The sequence below is a fragment of the Oncorhynchus mykiss genome, chromosome 20, assembly GCF_013265735.2.
Source record: "Oncorhynchus mykiss isolate Arlee chromosome 20, USDA_OmykA_1.1, whole genome shotgun sequence".
Taxonomy (NCBI): Eukaryota; Metazoa; Chordata; class Actinopteri; order Salmoniformes; family Salmonidae; genus Oncorhynchus; species Oncorhynchus mykiss.
The window spans coordinates 15,454,301-15,470,095 of record NC_048584.1 but is presented as its reverse complement, the minus strand read 5'-3'; the positions used below and the strand labels follow the sequence as shown (position 1 = coordinate 15,470,095).

At 44.8% G+C, this 15,795-nt stretch overlaps 1 pseudogene; it reads left to right on the top strand.

Moving 5' to 3' along the window:
* Positions 1 to 15,795, top strand: part of LOC110498749 — a 155,757-nt pseudogene that overhangs the window by 106,954 nt on the left and 33,008 nt on the right.

The following is a 15,795-nucleotide window of genomic DNA, read 5'->3' as shown; positions in this document are numbered from 1 at the left end:
ACACTGACAGGAATAAAGATCTCTACAGGCAGAAGAAAGGAGGGGGTGTATGTTTCATGATAGTGTGATTGTGATAACGTACAGAGACTCAAGTCCCTTTGTTCACCCGACCTAGATTATTATTATTAAGATAAACATTTTATTTCACCTTTATTTAACCAGGTAGGCCAGTTGAGAACAAGTTCTCATTTACAACTGTGACCTGGCTGTCACGCCCTGACCTTAGTTCCTTTTTTCTGTCTCTTTTTTGGTTTGGTCAGGGCGTGAGTTGGGGTGGGCATTCTATGTTGTTTTTCTATGTTTTCTTTTCTATGTGTTTGGCCTTGGTATGGTTCCCAATCAGCGGCAGCTGTCTATCGTTGTCTCTGATTGAGAACCATACTTAGGTAGCCTTTTCCCACTTGGTGTTTGTGGGTAGTTGTTTCCAGTATTGTGGTTTCACCTTTCAGGGCTGTTTTGATTTTCATTTCTTACATTCACTTGGTTATTTTGTATTTTCGTGTTCTGCTAAAATAAATATCATGGACACGCTGCGTTTTGGTCCAATCCTTCCTACTCCTCATCCGATGAAGACAAAGATCATTACACTGGCCAAGATAAAGCAAAGCAGTGTGACACAAACAACACAGAGTTACACATGGAATAAACAAACGTACAGTCATTAACACAATAGACAAATCTATATACAGTATGTGCAAATGTAGTAAGATTAGGGAGGTAAGGCAATACATAGGCCATAGTGGTGAAGTAATTACAATTTAGCATTAACACTGGAGTAATTGATGTGCAGTTGATGATCTGCAAGTTGAGATACTTGGGTACAAAATAGCATAAACATAACTATGGGGATGAGGTAGTTTGTGGGCTATTTACAGATGGGCTGTGTACAGATGCAGTGATCGGAAATCTGTTCTGACAGCTGATGCTTATTGTTCGTGAGGGAGATATAAGTCTCCAGCTTCAGTGACTTTTGCAGTTTACAGGTGATGCTATGGTGACCAGTGAGCTGAGATAAGGCGGAGCTTTACCTAGCAAAGACTTATAGATGACCTGGAGCCAGTGGGATTGGCGACGGATATGTAGCAAGTGCCAGCCAACGAGAGCATACAGGTCGCAGTGGTGGGCAGTATATGGGGCTTTAGTGACAAATTGGATGGCACTGTGATGGACTACATCCAATTTGCTGAGTAGAGTGTTGGAGGCTATTTTGTAAGTGACATCGCTGAAGTCAAGGATCGGTAGGCTAGTCAGTTTTACAAGGGTTTGTTTGGCAGCATGAGTGAAGGAGGCTTTATTGCAAAATAGGAAGCCGATTCTAGATTTCAGTTTGGATTGGAGATGCTTAATGTGAGTCTGGAAGGAGAGTTTACAGTCTAACCAGACACCTAGGTATTTGTAGTTGTCCACATATTCTAAGTCAGAACTGTCCAGAGTAGAGATGTTAGTCGGGCGGGCGGGTGCAGGCAGCAATCGGTCGAAGAGCATGCTTTTAGTTTTACTAGCATTTAAGAGCAGTTGGAGGCCACAGAAGGAGTGTTGTAAGGCATTGAAGCTTGTTTGGAGGTTTGTTAACACAGTGTCCAAAGAAGGGCCAGATGTATACAGACTGGTGTCGTCTGCGTAGAGGTGGATCAGAGAATCATCCGCAGCAAGAGCGACATCATTGATATATACGGAGGAAAGAGTCGGCCCGAGAATTGAACCCTGTGGCACCCCCAGAGGTCCGGACAACAGGCCCTCCGATTTGACACACTGAACTCTATCTGAGAAGTAGTTGTTGAACCAGGCGAGGCAGTCATTTAAGAAATCAAGGCGATTGAGTATGTTAATTCGAAAGCCTTGGCCAGGTCAATGAAGACGGCTGCACAGTATTGTCTTTTATGGATGGAGGTTATGATATTGTTTAGGACCTTGAGCGTGGCTGAGGGGTGCACCCATGACCCGTTCGGAAACCAGATTGCATAGCGGAGAAGATACGGTGGGATTCAAAATGGTCGGTGATCTGTTAGTTAACTTGGCTTTCGAAGACTTTAGAAAGTGATTGGTGAGAATTGTCTGTTAATTGAATGATAAGAATTTTCCGCCCTGAAACATATAATTGTATGGAATTGATTAGAATGTATAAAATCATAATCAATAAATGTGTAGCACCAAGTCAGAATTAGGGTATAGACAATATGTCTTTATGGTATTATAAACACAGACTGTCTGAGCTTGGTGCCGACCTGACTAGAGATTTGGGAGAGAACGGGGAGTACGTCTCAAGGACAAAGTCACTATCTCTGTCGGCTGGGAAGTGAGACAGACAGTGTGTGCCTATGTGTGTGTGTATTTGTGTGCGTATGTGTGTGGGCGTGAGAAGTCAGTCTAAAAATTAATTGATTTGTATTCTTGACTTCAGAACGTTCCGTGAATAAACCTTTTTGACTATTTAGCTGGGCCTCCGTCTGTTTCATTTCTATCAGTATCTTACAAATCCCGAATAAGCAGACTGAGTAATCACAATTAAATTGGGTTATGAACCTGGAGAACAAAATTCTCTTATCAGAAAGGCAGGGTAGGATAGATATAGGTCTGTAAAAGTTTGGGTCTAGAGTGTCTCCCCCTTTGAAGAGGGGGATGACCGGGGCAGCTTTCCAATCTTTAGGGATCTCAGACAATACAAAAGGGAGGTTGAACAGGCTATTATTAGGGTTTGCAACCATTGTGGTGGCTAATTTTAGAAAGAGGGGGTCCAGATTGTCTAGCCCAGCTGATTTGTGGTGGTCCAGATTTTGCAGCTCTTTCAGAACATCAGCTATCTGGATTTGGGTGAAATGGGGGAGACTTGGGCAAGTTGCTGTGGGGGGGTACAGAGCTGTTGACCGGGGTAGGGGTAGCCATGTATAAATTCATGGCTAGCCATAGAAAAATGCTTATTGAAATTCTCGATTATCGTAGATTTTTCGATGGTGACAGTGTTTCCTAGCCTCAGTGCAGTGGGCAGCTGGGAGGAAGGAGGTACTCTTATTCTCCATGGTCTTTACAGTGTCCCAGAACTTTTTGGAGTTTGTGCTACAGGATGCAAATTTCTGTTAGCCTTTGATTTCCTAACTGCCTGTGTATATTGGTTCCTAACTTCCCTGAAAAGTTGCATATCGTGGGGGCTATTCGATGCTAATGCAGTACACCAAATCAAATCAAATCAAATTTTATTTGTCACATACACATGGTTAGCAGATGTTAGTGCGAGTGTAGCGAAATGCTTGTGCTTCTAGTTCCGACAATGCAGTAATAACAAGTAATCTAACTAACAATTCCAAAACTACTGTCTTGTACACAGTGTAAGGGGATAAAGAATATGTACATAAGGATATATGAATGAGTGATGGTACAGAGCAGCATAGGCAAGATACAGTAGATGGTATCGAGTACAGTATGTACAAATGAGATGAGTATGTAAACAAAGTGGCATAGTATAGTATAAAGTGGCTAGTGATACATGTATTACATAAGGATACCGTCGATGATATAGAGTACAGTATATACGTATGCATATGAGATGAATAATGTAGGGTAAGTAACATTTATATAAGGTAGCATTGTTTAAAGTGGCTAGTGATATATTTACGTCCTTTCCCATCAATTCCCATTATTAAAGTGGCTGGAGTTGAGTCAGTGTCAGTGTTAGTGGTGGCTGTTTAACAGTCTGATGGCCTTGAGATAGAAGCTGTTTTTCAGTCTCTCGGTCCCAGCTTTGATGCACCTGTACTGACCTCGCCTTCTGGATGATAGCGGGGTGAACAGGCAGTGGCTCGGGTGGTTGATGTCCTTGATGATCTTTATGGCCTTCCTGTGACATCGGGTGGTGTAGGTGTCCTGGAGGGCAGGTAGTTTGCCCCCGGTGATGCGTTGTGCAGACCTCACTACCCTCTGGAGAGCCTTACGGTTGAGGGCGGTGCAGTTGCCATACCAGGCGGTGATACAGCCCGCCAGGATGCTCTCGATTGTGCATCTGTAGAAGTTTGTGAGTGCTTTTGGTGACAAGCCGAATTTCTTCAGCCTCCTGAGGTTGAAGAGGCGCTGCTGCGCCTTCTTCACGATGCTGTCTGTGTGAGTGGACCAATTCAGTTTGTCTGTGATGTGTATGCCGAGGAACTTAAAACTTGCTACCCTCTCCACTACTGTTCCATCGATGTGGATAGGGGGGTGTTCCCTCTGCTGTTTCCTGAAGTCCACAATCATCTCCTTAGTTTTGTTGACGTTGAGTGTGAGGTTATTTTCCTGACACCACACTCCGAGGGCCCTCACCTCCTCCCTGTAGGCCGTCTCATCGTTGTTGGTAATCAAGCCTACCACTGTTGTGTCGTCCGCAAACTTGATGATTGAGTTGGAGGCGTGCGTGGCCACGCAGTCGTGGGTGAACAGGGAGTACAGGAGAGGGCTCAGAACGCACCCTTGTGGGGCCCCAGTGTTGAGGATCAGCGGGGAGGAGATGTTGTTGCCTACCCTCACCACCTGGGGGCGGCCCGTCAGGAAGTCCAGTACCCAGTTGCACAGGGCGGGGTCGAGACCCAGGGTCTCGAGCTTGATGACGAGCTTGGAGGGTACTATGGTGTTGAATGCCGAGCTGTAGTCGATGAACAGCATTCTCACATAGGTATTCCTCTTGTCCAGATGGGTTAGGGCAGTGTGCAGTGTGGTTGAGATTGCATCGTCTGTGGACCTATTTGGGCGGTAAGCAAATTGGAGTGGGTCTAGGGTGTCAGGTAGGGTGGAGGTGATATGGTCCTTGACTAGTCTCTCAAAGGACTTCATGATGACGGATGTGAGTGCTACGGGGCGGTAGTCGTTTAGCTCAGTTACCTTAGCTTTCTTGGGAACAGGAACAATGGTGGCCCTCTTGAAGCATGTGGGAACAGCAGACTGGTATAGGGATTGATTGAATATGTCCGTAAACACACCGGCCAGCTGGTCTGCGCATGCTCTGAGGGCGCGGCTGGGGATGCCGTCTGGGCCTGCAGCCTTGCGAGGGTTAACACGTTTAAATGTCTTACTCACCTCGGCTGCAGTGAAGGAGAGACCGCATGTTTTCGTTGCAGGCCGTGTCAGTGGCACTGTATTGTCCTCAAAGCGGGCAAAAAAGTTATTTAGTCTGCCTGGGAGCAAGACATCCTGGTCCGTGACTGGGCTGGATTTCTTCCTGTAGTCCGTGATTGACTGTAGACCCTGCCACATGCCTCTTGTGTCTGATCCGTTGAATTGAGATTCTACTTTGTCTCTGTACTGGCGCTTAGCTTGTTTGATAGCCTTGCGGAGGGAATAGCTGCACTGTTTGTATTCGGTCATGTTACCAGACACCTTGCCCTGATTAAAAGCAGTGGTTCGCGCTTTCAGTTTCACACGAATGCTGCCATCAATCCACGGTTTCTGGTTAGGGAATGTTTTAATCGTTGCTATGGGAACGACATCTTCAACGCAAGTTCTAATGAACTCGCACACCGAATCTGCGTATTCGTCAATGTTGTTATCTGACGCAATACGAAACATCTCCCAGTCCACGTGATGGAAGCAGTCTTGGAGTGTGGAGTCAGCTTGGTCGGACCAGCGTTGGACAGACCTCAGCGTGGGAGCCTCTTGTTTTAGTTTCTGTCTGTAGGCAGGGATCAACAAAATGGAGTCGTGGTCAGCTTTTCCGAAAGGGGGGCGGGGCAGGGCCTTATATGCGTCGCGGAAGTTAGAGTAACAATGATCCAAGGTCTTTCCTCCCCTGGTTGCGCAATCGATATGCTGATAAAATTTGGGGAGTCTTGTTTTCAGATTAGCCTTGTTAAAATCCCCAGCTACAATGAATGCAGCCTCCGGATAAATTGTTTCCAGTTTGCAAAGAGTTAAATAAAGTTCGTTCAGAGCCATCGATGTGTCTGCTTGGGGGGGGATATATACGGCTGTGATTATAATCGAAGAGAATTCTCTTGGTAGATAATGCGGTCTACATTTGATTGTGAGGAATTCTAAATCAGGTGAACAGAAGGATTTGAGTTCCTGTATGTTTCTTTCATCACACCATGTCACGTTGGCCATGAGGCATACGCCCCCGCCCCTCTTCTTCCCAGAAAGATGTTTGTTTCTGTCAGCGCGATGTGTGGAGAAACCCGTTGGCTGCACCGCTTCGGATAGCGTCTCTCCAGTGAGCCATGTTTCAGTGAAGCAAAGGACGTTACAGTCTCTGATGTCCCTCTGGAATGCTACCCTTGCTCGGATTTCATCAACCTTGTTGTCAAGAGACTGGACATTGGCAAGAAGAATGCTAGGGAGTGGTGCGCGCTGTGCCCGTCTCCGGAGTCTGACCAGAAGACCGCCTCGTTTCCCTCTCTTTCGGAGTCGTTTTTTTGGGTCGCTGCATAGGATCCACTCCGTTGTCCTGTTTGTAAGGCAGAACACAGGATCCGCGTCGCGAAAAACATATTCTTGGTCGTACTGATGGTGAGTTGATGCTGATCTTATATTCAGTAGTTCTTTTCGACTGTATGTAATGAAACCTAAGATGACCTGGGGTACTAATGTAAGAAATAACACGTAAAAAAACAAAAAACTGCATAGTTTCCTAGGAACGCGAAGCGAGGCGGCCATCTCTGTCGGCGCCGGAAGTAACACACAGGATGTGTTTGTGCTGGTCAAGGGAAGTCAAGTCTGGAGTGAACCAGGGGCTATATCTGTTCTTAATTCTACAATTTTTGAACGGGGCATGCTTTTTTAAGATGGTGAGGAAGAAACTTTTAAAGAATAACCAGGCATCCTCTACTGACGGAATGAGGTCAATATCCTTCCAGGAAACCCGGGCCAGGTCGATTAGAAAAGCCATGCTCTCTGATGTGTTTTAGGGAGCGTTTGACAGTGATGAGGGGTGATCGTTTGGCCGCAGACCAAGTATGCACGCAGGCAATGAGGCAGTGATCGCTGAGATCCTGATTAAAGACAGCTGAGGTGTATTTAAAGAGGATAGGTTGGTCAGGATGATTTCTATGAGGGTGCCCGTGTTTACGGATTTAGGGTTTACCTGGTAGGTTCCTTGATGATTTGTGTGACATTGAGGGTATCTAGCTTAGATTTTAGGAAGGCCTGGGTGTTAAGCATGTCCCAGTTTAGGTCATTTAACAGTATGAACTCGGGGGCAATTAATTCACACATGGTGTCCAGGGCACAGCTGGGGGCTGAGGGGGTCTTTAACAAGCTGCAACAGTGAGAGACGTATTTCTGGAAAGGTGAATTTTTAAATGTAGAAGCTCGAACTGTTTGGGCACAGACCTGGATAGCAATGCAGAACTCTGCAGACTATCTCTGCAGTAGATTGCAACTCCACCCCCTCAGACAGCTAGGACATCAGGGTTGGCGGATTGTGCTAAAGCAGTGAATAAAACAAACTTAGGGATGAGGCTTCTGATGTTAACATGCAAGAAACCAAGGCTTTTACGGTTACAGAAGTCAACAAATGAGAGCTCCTGAGGAATAGGAGCGGAACTGGGGGCTACAGGGCCTGGGTTAACCTCTACATCACCAGAGGAACCGAGGAGAAGTAGGTTAAGGGTCCAGCTAAAGGCTATAAGAACTGGTCGTCTAGTGCGTTCGGAACAGAGTTAAAGGAGCAGATTTCTGCGCGTGGTAGAATAGATTCAGGGCATAACGTACAGACAATGGTATGGTAGGATGTGAGTACAGTGGAGGTAAACCTTGGCGTTGAGTGACAATGTTTAGTCTCCGGAGGCACCAGTTAAGCCAGGTGAGGTCTCTGCATGTGTGGGGGTGGGACAAAAGAGCTATCTAAGGCATGTTGAGCTGGTCTGAGGGCTCTACAGTGAAATAAAACAATAAGCAATACCTCACAATCAAATGCTGACCATATTACCTCCCAAGACAGTTATCTGCGGTTATAGTCACAGCTGTGTGTATTCACCCTCAAGCCGATAGCACGATGGCCCTCAAGGAAATACATTGGACTTTGTGCAAACTGGAAACCACATATCCTGAGGCCCCATTTATTGTAGCTGGGGATTTTAACCAATCAAATTTTAGGAAAACGCCACCAAAGTTCTATCAACACATTGACTGTAGTACTCGCGCTGGAAAGAATTTGACCACTCTCCCTTCCGGGATGCCTGAAAGTCCCTTGCCTCCCTTCTGCTAATCAGATCACAATTTTGCTCCTCCCTTCCTATAGTCAGAAACTCCAACAGGAAATACCTGTGCAAAGATCTATTCAATGCTGGTCTGACCCAATCAGAAACCATGCATCAAAGATTGTTTTGATCATGCAGACTGGGATTTGTTCCGTGTAGCCAATGAGTATACACGGAAACGGTAACTGACTTCATCAGTAAGTGTATAGGGGATGTTGTTCCCACTGTGACTATTAAGACCTATCCAAACCAGAAACTGTGGATAGATGGTCAGCATTCGCACAAAAGTGAATGCATGAACCACCACATTTAACCCTGGCAAGGTGACTGGGAATTTGGTTGAATACAAACAGCGTAGTTATTCCCTCCGTAAGTCAATCAAACAAGCAAACGTTTCAGTGACAAAGTGGAATCTCAATTCAACTTCTGTCTTCATGAAATGCTTTGAAAGGCTAGTTAGGGATCATATCACCTCTACCTTACCTGACACCCTAGACCTACTTCAATTTGCATACTGACAAAATAGATCCACAGACGATGCAATCACCATCGGACTGCACACTGCCCTATCCCATCTGGTCAAGAGGAACACCTGGGGCGGCATGGTAGCCTAGTGGTTAGAGCGTTGAACTAGTAACCAGAAGGTTGCAAGTTCAAATCCCCAAGCTGACATGGTACAAATCTGTCGTTCTGCCCCTGAACAGGCAGTTAACCCACTGTTCCTAGGCTACCATTGAAAATAAGAATGTGTTCTTTAACTGACTTGCCTAGTTAAATAAAGGTTAAAAAAAAATATTAAATGTAAGAATGCTGTTCATTGACTATAGTACCCTCCACCATAGTACCCTCCAAGCTCATCATTAACCTCGGGGCCCTGGATCTTATCCCAGCCCTGTGCAACTGGGTCCTTTACTTCCTGATGGGCCACTCGGCATCACTGACAATCTGAAATGATCCACCCACACAGACCGTGTTGGGAAGAAGGCTCAACAGCGCCTCTTTCACCACAGGAGGCTGAAGAAATTAGTCTAGGCCCCTAACTTTTACAGATGCACAATTGAGAGCATCCTGTCGGACTGTATCACCACCTGGTATGGCAGCTGTACTGTCTGCAACCTCAGGGCTCTCCAGAGGGTGGAGACGTATCACCGGGGGCACACTGCCTGCCCTCCAGGACACCTACAGCACCCAATGTCACAGGAAGGCCAAAAAGATCATCAAGCTCATCAAGCCATGGCCTGCTCACTACCATCCAGAAGGCGAGGTCAGTACAGATGCATCAAAGCTGGGACAGAGAGTCTGAAAAACAGCTTCTATCTCAAAGCCACCACTCTGTTCAATAGTCATCACTAGCCGCCTACCACCCGGTTACTCAACCCTGCATCTTAGAGACTGCTGCCCCGTAAACATAGACATGGAATCACTGGTTACTTTAATAATGTTTTCATACTGCTTTACTCATTTCATTTGTATATACTGTATTCTATTCCACTGTATTTTTGTCAATGTCACTCCTACATTGCTCGTCCTAATATTTCTATATTTCTAAATGAATTCTTTAACTTTTTGATTTGTGTGTATTGTTGTGAATTGTTAGATAGTACTTCACTGTTGGAGCTAGGAACACAAGCATTTTGCTACACCTGCCATGCTATTACACCTGGCATCTGCTAGAATTTGTGTATGTGACCAATAAAATTTGATTTGATAAGCTATTCTGATAGTGCAGGCCTTGTGCGAAATCCTGGATGAAGGATCCAGGCCCCTCGCTGGCACACATCAATTCCCACATCAATTAGCTACAGCTTGGCTAGTGTGAACATGGAAACATGTTTATTATTTCCCTACAGAGAAGACGCAGGAAGACAAAAACAGAGTTAGTTACTATACATGGCTGAGTGTGTTTTTGTACATCTCTCCCGTTCCCCCCCCCCCCCCTCCCCCCCTCTCTCTCTCTATCCACATGTGCTTCCCTCCCAATACTGGGAACAGGAATGGTAATTAAACTTCTCCTCCCTGGAAAAGTAGTTGTTCATTATCTCTAGGGCTCAACGTGCTGAGAGCTGGGAGGAAACCATATGTCATTCTTTTTCAGGATTAGTTACCTGTGTGTCCCTCAGAGTTGATGCATTAGGGCATTTAGTCCATATGCATCTTTGCTCGGCTACATCAGCCCTTTGAACATGCCTAGAATGGCCTATTGCCCATTAAGGGAAATGTTTCTCTACCGCTTTGAAAATGCACTTGTCTGTTTGACGGCTTCTTTCCTTCTCTCCGACTGTCTATCTAATTAGAGATGTTGTATGCAAACCAGCGAGTCAAGAGTTTTCTTCACTTCACACTTCTTTGCCAACTCCAGACTTTTGTACCACAGGGACCAACCTCTTACCTGGCAATTAAATGATCTATTGATATTTCTGTCATCATTCTGACCTTGTCAGCAATGATTATGTAGAGACAGGAGACAGCGCCATAATAGAATAATGACAGCAGTAGGACAGCTCGATGGCATTTTCTGACACTTCATGGTGACAGCGTGACATTGTTATGATAGCCTAGTGATAGTGCTATTTTCAAAGAGAATGGGGGACAAATAACAATAAAATAATCGACTGGATGCTTTTTAATGTCAGTCATGCAAACTTAGCCTCCACAGTCACTCGCACACACTTATCTCTGATTAGTTAATTAGTTTGCAGTATTATAAGATTATGCCCACTGTAATCTTATAATACTGCAAACTAATTAACTAAGCCACCACCCCCTTTCAAAATGTTCACCTTTTGTTGCCTTACAGCCTGAAATGAAAGCACATGAAATTAAACTTTATTTACTCACAGTAACCCAGAATATAATTGAGAAAAAAATATATATAAAAAACTCTGAAAATTAGCTAAAAGTGAAACAGTGAAACACCGTATTTGGATAAGTGAACCCCCCCCTTAGAAAAATTAGAAGATTTCATTTACAATTCTGCAAGGAGGAATGGGCAAATGTTGCACAGTCTAGGTGTGCAAAGATAGAGACGTATTCAAAGAGACTCATGGCCGTATTTCAAGCAAAAGGGGGTTCCACCAAGTATTAACTCAGGGGGGTGTTCACTTATCCAAATAGGGTATTAAACTGTTTTAATTTTTATTTAAAACGTTTTTTTATTTATTTTATTTTAACTTGGATTTTTATGTGTTTTCATTTCAGGCTCTAAGGCAACAAAAGGGGAACATTTTGAAAGGGGTGGTGACTTTCTATACCCACTGTAGCTGTATTAGCAAAGTTACTTTTATTCTGTTTGTCTTCGTTGTGCCTGAGCTCAGAGCATGTAGATATGTTGTAAGGATTGCTGAGATGCACAAAAACAATATAACATTCATAATGGCTGAATCTTTCTTTTATTAAGTGAAGTTGAACTTTGTACCTTTCCAAGGAGTAGACATGTATGACACATCAAACGCCATCAATCCAATTATATTGTTCGTGTACACATATTTTGCAGATGTTATCGCGGGTGAAGCAAATGAGCTCGGACTAGGTCCTGGAGAGATGGAAAGAGACGAGGAGGAATAGTACACATCTTCCTCCTCGTCTTTCTCTTCTTCCTCCTCCTCCTCCTGTTCCTCCTCCTCCCTTCCTTCCGTTCCTCCAGGACCTCGGCTGAGCTCATTTGATAAGATGTACATTTGTTGAATGACTCACTAGCAACATTTAACGACAACACCCACACAGCAAGGTGTGTGTAGGTGAGCATCTGGCGTTGCTGTTACCAAGGAGCGAGGCACCCTAGGCCTCGAAGGTCTTGATGAATTCATATATTTGGAGAAAGGGGATAAGAGTTGGAAGAGGGAGTGGAGGAGAGAAGAGAGGGGAAGAGGTGAAGGCGGAGTGTCTGTTAACAATGGATGATGTCAGGGCCGACTGCCTTGTGTGAAACAGCATGAAACAACAAGCGGAGATGTCACGACATGGCCGCCAGCAGACAGAGACACACACGCACGTACACACACACTCCAAACCTGGGCCGTAAGGTCTCTACCGGCCTGCTCTGCTGTGTGTCTAGCCCCACATGAGAAAAGGAAAAAGACAGGCAGAGGAGAAGAGACATCCCGACACAACTTCCCAAAGGCACCACCAGGGATCAGTTCATGAAAGGTTAACTATCTCCCAGACACAGAGAAGGCCCTGGAGCTTTTGACACAGATTTTGACACTCACTGCTTTGTATATGTCATAACACACTCAGACCACAAACCTGCAAATCAGAATTGTTATGGTGTGATGGTCATTGACTACATGGTTTGACTACTGGTCAGCAAAAAAAGATGGAGCTGCTGTGTATAGTAGCTGTCTTACGGGCTCCTGACCAATTCTGCTATTCACAATTGCTATTTGGAAGCTCTGGAAGTTCTGAAATGTCTGAATAATAGTAGAGAGAAATACTTATTTCAGCTTCTATTTCTTTCACCACATTCACAGTGGGTCAGAAGTTTACATACACTAAATTAGTATTTGGTAGCATTGCCTTTAAATTGTTTAACTTGGGTCAAACGTTTCGGGTAGCCTTCCACAAGCTTCCCACAATAAGTTGGGTGAATTTTGGCCCATTCCTCCTGACAGAGCTGGTGTAACTGTGTCAGGTTTGTAGGCTTCATTGCTCGCACACGCCTTTTCTGTTCTGCCCAAAAATGTTCAATAGGATTGAGGTCAGGGCTTTGTGATGGCCACTCCAATACCTTGACTTTGTTGTCCTTAAGCCATTTTGCCACAACTTTGGAAGTATACTTGGGGTCATTGTCCATTTGGAAGACCCATTTTCCTGACTGATGTCTTAAGATGTTGCTTCCATATATCCACGTAATTTTCCTCCCTCATGATGCCATCTATTTTGTGAAGTGCACCAGTCCCTCCTGCAGCAAAGCACCCCCACAACATGATGCTGCCACCCCCGTGCTTCACGGTTGGGATGGTGTTCTTCGGCTTGCAAGCCTACCCTCTTTTTCCTCCAAACATAAAGATGGTCATAATGGCCAAACAGTTCTATTTTTATTTCATCAGACCAGAGGACATTTCTCCAAAAAGTACAATCTTTGTCCCCATGTGCGGTTGCAAACCGTAGTCTGGCTTTTTTATGGCGGTTTTGGAGCAGAGGCTTGTTCCTTGCTGAGCACCCTTTCAGGTTATGTCGATATAGGACTTTTACTGTGGATGTAGATACTTTTGTACCTGTTTCCTCCAGCATCTTCACGAGGTCCTTTTCTGTTGTTCTGGAATTGATTTGCACATTTTGCACCAAAATACGTTCATCTCTAGGAGACAGAACGCGTCTCCTTCCTGAGCAGAACGACGGCTGCGTGGTCCCATGTTGTTTATACTTGCGTACTATTTATTGTTTGTTCAGATGAACGTGGTGCCTTCAGGAATTTGGAAATTGCTCCCAAGGATGTGGAGGTCTAAAAAAAAATTCTGAAGTCTTGGCTGATTTATTTAGATTTTCCCATGGTGTCAAGCAAAGAGGCACTGAGTTTGAAGGTAGGCCTTGAAATACACTCACAGGTACACCTCCAATTGACTCAATTGATGTCAATTAGCCTATCAGAAGCTTCTATAGGCATGACATCATTTTCTGGAATTTTCCACGCTATTTAAAGGCACAGTCAACTTAGTGTATGTAAACTTCTGACCCACTGGAATTGTGATACAGTGAATTATAAGTTAAATAATCTGTCTGTAAACAATTGTTGGAAAAATTACTTGTGTTGCGCACAAAGTTTGATGTCCTAACCAACTTGCCAAAACTATAGTTTGTTGACAAGAAATTTGGTTGAAAAACAAGTTTGAATGACTCCAACCTAAGTGTATGTAAACTTCTGACTTCAACTGTATGTAAATGAGGTATTTCAATAAATGTGCAAAAAAATGTCAAAAACATGTTTTCACTTTGTCATTATGGGTTATTCTGTGTCGATGTCTGACCGAAAAATCTATTTCATCCATTTTGAATTCATGCGGTAACACAACAAAACGTGGAATAAGTCAAGGGGTATGAATACATTCTGAAATCACTGTACGTTACTCTAGCAGATTACTTAAACCTGGCTCCCACATGGGATAGACCACCCCCTTGTCTATACCACATCGTTGTGAAGCTAGAGACTGACCCCCCCCCCACCACCACCACCACCACCCTCCTTCCCCTAAACAGCACCCCTCCTAATGTCCCATACAGGAACAAATGAAGGTATTACTCCCTCTGCCTGAGTTTGTAATGGGCTCCTCCGTAATGGCTTCGACAGGCCTGCTCATCTGAATACACCATGTATTTCAAGCTGTGCGAATATATCAGTGACCTCCTCCTCCCCCTCTCCTGTCAGAGCCCGGGGGAGACATAGTTGGTTCTCCTTCTCTCTCTTTTTTCTAATTCACTTACATGACCTGTAAGAGTTTATTTCTCTAAGCCCGTGGGAAGGGGGAGGGAGGGAGAGAAAGATATGGCTCAGTTCTGCTTCGGCTGTTTTACCCACCCGTAAATCTACACTGAGGAGCTGTGTGTGTCAGCGTTCGTCCGTTGCACGTTCACTCATATTGAGGGAGATTGAGAGGGATGAGTAATAGAGGAGGTGTACAGAGAGATGGGAAGCGAAACGAAAAAAGAGAGAAGATGGAAAGAGAAAAGGAGATAAAGTTGCAGGCTGTGAGAGAGGGAGGATTAAATAGAGATAACCCACTCGTCCATCGATCCACACCTCGAAGGCAGTAATGAGAAGTCGGAGATAAGGATGAAGTTCCTCTCACTAACACTAGATGGCAGAAGAGAACATATAGCTTTTGACCCTCCACACATAAATGGGGACGTCGTGATGTGGCAGACCACCGTTTAGCCTATTTGAACTTGACTGGTGCCTAGCAATAAATATTGGAGTCTCTTTCTGTCCGTCTTTCTTTCTTTCTCTCACTTACACACACACACATTTGTTTTACTATACTTGCGGGGACCAAACAATTGATTCCCATTCAGTATCCTATTTTCCCTAACCCTTAAACCTAACCTTAACCCCTATCCTTAATTCTGTTATCATTTGTCCATTCGCTTTCGATCTCCCTCTCCCTCTCTCTCTCTCTCTCTCTCTCTCTCTCTCTCTCCCTTTCTCTTTCTCACTTACACACACCACGACACACACACATGTTCAACTTCAACCTCCATGGCTATGTGTTTTCGTTCTCTTGTAGAGGGCCTTGCTGTTGGTGTAGGGTTCGGAGCCATAGGAAAGACCTCATCGGCCACGCTCGAGAGTGCCAGGTAAGACAACATGTACCACCTATACAGGTGACCATATTACCCAGGCCCAATCCTACGCTGATCCGGCTATTACATTGATGACTATGACCACAGATATTGCCCCTATAGGATTTAGACACATCTGGTCGCTGGTTCAACCGCGGTCAGATGCCCCTGCATTAGACCTGGGATTTGGGGAGTGTGTGCATGAGTAGATGTTTCTCTCTCTCTCTCTCTCTTTCTCTCTCTCTCTGTGTGTGTGTGTCATGATCCTCCTCCACATACCATGTGGCTAGTAGACAGGAGCATCACTTGTTCCTTCCCGTGGGAAAGAACTGTTTACTCTGTGGGGATGAGGAGGACAGAACAG